This window comes from Geospiza fortis, unplaced genomic scaffold (genome assembly GCF_000277835.1).
Source record: "Geospiza fortis unplaced genomic scaffold, GeoFor_1.0 scaffold294, whole genome shotgun sequence".
NCBI classification, from domain to species: domain Eukaryota; kingdom Metazoa; phylum Chordata; class Aves; order Passeriformes; family Thraupidae; genus Geospiza; species Geospiza fortis.
The window spans coordinates 1253006-1257447 of record NW_005054407.1 but is presented as its reverse complement, the minus strand read 5'-3'; positions in this window follow the sequence as shown (position 1 = coordinate 1257447).

The window sequence follows — 4442 nt, the reverse complement described above, 5'->3', positions numbered from 1 at the left end:
AATTCTTTCCTACTACTTTTGTGCTCCAGTCATATACAAGATGAAATGTATGCTTTTTCTCAGCAGTTATTGCATTTGGAATTAATTTTATTTATCTTAACATACCTAAGGCTACCCATTTTGTCCTTATCATTCTCTTAGCTCCCTCTGTCTGTAAGAGAGGTGAAAGATAGCTGGGTCTTCCCAAGCTTCCTTAATCCCCACAAACACCCTCTCTCTTGGGATTGTCTCTGATGTGATTTGTCCTAAGATAAGAACACGAGGTGGAAATTTCAGGAGGAACTGACTAGATGCTCACATCATGAATGCATTCCAGAGACAGGTTAGCTGTGATGATTTCAATTCAATTTGATACACATTGGCCTGCAAAAGGGTATAACATGCTGCAGGAGACTGGGCCAACCAGGCAAATTGGTCTCCAGAGGTGGCAGGCAGCTTCTATCTAAGCAGATTGCCTCCTTCCCTGACAGAGATGCTTGCAGGGTACATCCAGCCCAAAGATGGGGAATACTCACTTTTGGACATGTGAGTAAAAGCACTAAGATTTGGTCCCATGCAGAGATAAAATCCTAAAGTAGCCAGGGATGTGCTTTGCTGCTTTGTAACTGTGAATTCTGTGAAGCTGAAGACTGAAAAGCTGGATTTTTCTAGTGAAACCTGCTTATCTTATATACTTATTAATAGTATTTAGATATTTTATTGCAAAAGATCTAATCATAATCATCCATATAAACAGAGCCATATTTCTCATGCCTGACTGAGAGTTTTAGCTCTGCTACACAGTACTGGATATGAAAAGGACATTTGCTGGAAGTATTTTCTTTCTACGCTATCTGTGGAAGAAGACTGGCCTAAGCTAAAAAAGCATGTTTCTGTGGACCCATAGGTGCTACACACTTGAATTTTGGTGATTTCTTAGTGAGATTTTCCTTTGTGATCTTAGAACACCAGTATTAGCTCAGTGGGTTAAATTGTACATGAAAGTCTTAATTCCATACCTGTATGTATGACAGTTTTTTTCTGGAGATATTATGCAAATTGGATATATTTATGGCATCATGAAGAAGACAAATTGTAAGGGTTGAAGATTCTGAAAATCCAAATGACCAACTTACAATCCACAACAATCTACTTGGGACATTACTACAAAATCTAATATATATATTAAGAAGATAAATTGAGAAATGGACTTCAGATACATAATGTTTAAAAACTTCAAAAATATACATAAATGCTTTATATACAATATATTTTCTTTTTATATGCAAAAGTTTCTATTTTTATCATGTTTTATAAAAGAGTAGAAATATTTAATAAAAATTAGTGAAGATATTAAGTGCTATTAAGTCATGACCTTGTGTTGGCATGGATAAGGCATCAAGGTGCTAATAAAATGATCTAAATAAGAGGATATATATGCAACTAACAGTTTTAATGATCCTTAACATCTGGAGAGAAAATATCTGCATCTTCATTGGAGGGTGGTCTATCGATCAAGTTTATCTTGATCAAAACTACAGATCTAAATAGAAAACACTGACTAAATTTTCCAAGCTGACTGAGAAAGAAATATTTCATAGGAGAATTATCTATTAATCAATTAATAATTTGTTTTATTTCTTTATTTAAGTATTTTTGTTAAATTACAGTAGTTCTTTCCTAGACTTTTACTTCTGTGGCTGTTAACCAAAGTGTTAATGTGTATGCATCACATAAATACAGGGAAAAGTGAGTATCAGGTACCTTTTCCAACCTATCCATCAATGGTCTAATATAATCTTTATTTGAAACTTACAAAAAGTAAGTCTGCAGCAATCAGGCAAAGAAGTACTTCCCGAAGGCCCCTTTTCTTTGGGTGAAATTAATTCTACACATAGTACCAAGGTCTTACTTAATTCCTGAAACAAGACCTAAATTGGACAATTGTGTAAATTAGGATTGGATCTGATTAACTAAAGATTACTGAGTTATCTCATTGTTAGCTTTTAAGATATGCTCTCCTTCCCTTTTGGGCTTACATTTGTTCATGTAAAAGCATAAATAAGGGGGGGGTTAGTTTGTTTATTTGTTTTACAGAAGAAGCCCAAGCAATAGCAATAGTATTAGAATTACACCATCACCTAAATTGCATTTAGGTTTCTCAGCTTCTAAAACCTGTGATTGTTGGTTGTGCTAATACTGTGCACTCATTTAAAGTCCCATATAAATAAAAATTTTTATAAATTTTAAAGCAGAAGTTACTGATCATCTCTTGGTTTTCTATTGTCTTATCTGTCCTCCATCTCACGGTTTATGCTTGAAGCTATCTAGGGCAGGAATTGCTTTATACAGCTCCTAACACAAATGGTGGTGTGATCTGTGCTTTGAGGTGCAAGTGAGATGAAGATGCAGTTCTTTTGTGTTGATAGTTGGGAGACAGTGAGGAATGAATTTCCTGCATTTTTCCCTCATGTTTCTGAATTTATGATAATATCTAGGTATGATTGAACTATAAAGAGACATATTGTCAGTCTACATATCTTATGAATTCAAGGCACTATAGGACCCCTTTTCTCAGAAGCTGAGGATGAAATGGATCCTAAAATCAGATTTTTCATATGTATCCCTCTGTTTTCTATTTTTCCCCAAGAAAGGTTGATACAGATTACTCTTTTTCTCCCCAGTGGGATTATTAAATGCCTTCCCACATGTATTATATATTATCTTCTAGAGCTATAAATTAAATATTTCTACAGCCTATAAACTCGCATTTAAATTGCCTTTGTCTTACTTGCCTAAAATACTAAAATAAGCTAGCCATATTTCCATGCTATTATTTTTATTTTACTAGTATATTCTATAGGAGATTTATGGATAAAATATTTGAATCTACAAACATGATTGAAAAGTATGTTCAATTTTGAGTTTGCAAGTGTTGTTTACTTTTTGACATATAGCCTGTGGAATATCCAGTCCTAAAGACAAAATGGATTGCTGCTGAATCAGAAAACCACATTTTTCTTTCAGTCTCTTTGTTTTTTCTTTATCACAAACTCAAATTGCTTTTTAAAATCATCTATCCTTTAGTTTCTGTAGGAAAGGTAATTATTATTATCTAATAAGGACAATCTCATGGATTAAAAAAAAACCACAAAACAAATCAGGAAAATAAATCAAGAAAATAATAACTATGCTGAATAGTATTTGAGTATATTATACTGAAGACCTTCAAAAGCCTTTGCACGCCTCATTTTTCTTTCTCAGAGTGGATATGCTGGTGAATATCTGTTTTTTCTTCCATAAAAGTTTAATTTTCTTTGGAAGCTTGGCTTAGTTTTCCCCAGTTGGCCTTACTTCACAGTTTTTAGCTCGTTTAGCAATCTCATATGTAAGCTCTCTCCTGTAAGGAAAGCCTAAAAATTGGGGTTTTTCAGACTGGAGAAGTCTTACTGTTACATCTCATCATTAACTATAGCACATAGGCCTAGTGTAGATTTTACATAAGCCTATTGTAGAGAGCTAGCTGGTTTAGGATGGAAATACATTTTAGGTTCATGTAAATGGTACTAATGTAGGTAGGTCAATAGACCTCTGCATAGAGCTCCCTATTTTTGTTTTGGTTTGATACATAACGTCTTATCAGTGACAGATAAAAACAATTCTTTGTACTCTACCAAACGTATTCTTTCTTATTCATGGACATTCTTATTTTCTACCTAATTCAGTACTATCACTGCTATTAAATTCCAGTGTTTAGTTCTTAGCATCTTACTTTTAGCCAAATGGTAGTAACAATAGAAAAACAATATATCTCCACCTTTATCTTGGGCATTAGATGTTTACCCATTTCTTCATCTTCCTATGGGAAAATAAAATAATGATTACAAGAATATTACTAAGTTAATTTAAAACAATAAAGACTTAAAACAGTGGGAGAAGGAAAATAAAGAGCCTATGTGTCAGCATGCTGATTTAAGATTTGAGTAAACTCAAACAGGATGTTAGGAAATAAAGATCAGTTAAGCATATTATAGCATTAAACAATAAGATCATTAATGTGTGCTTGAAACACATAGCAGTGACAGAACTTCATGAAACAGAAAAGATTTCCTTGAATTTAAATTGCATTTAATGAAATTTTGGAAATCAAGAGAAGAATTACAATAATGAAAAAAACCAAGATAAATTATTTTAGGAGCTATGTGGCCATTAGATCTGTTTCTTGGCATTAGACTTTGAATATTAGGAAGAATTTCATTAAATATTGGAACAGACTTCCTAGAAAGGTGGTTGATGCCTCAGGCCTGTCAGTGTTTAAAAGGCATTTGGACAACATCCTTAATAACATGATTTAAATTGACCAGCCTAGAATTGGTCAGGAAGTTAGACTTGACAGGCAGTTTTGGTTCCTTTCAACCAAAATAGTTCTATTCTATTCTATTCTATTTGGAATGGGGGGGGTG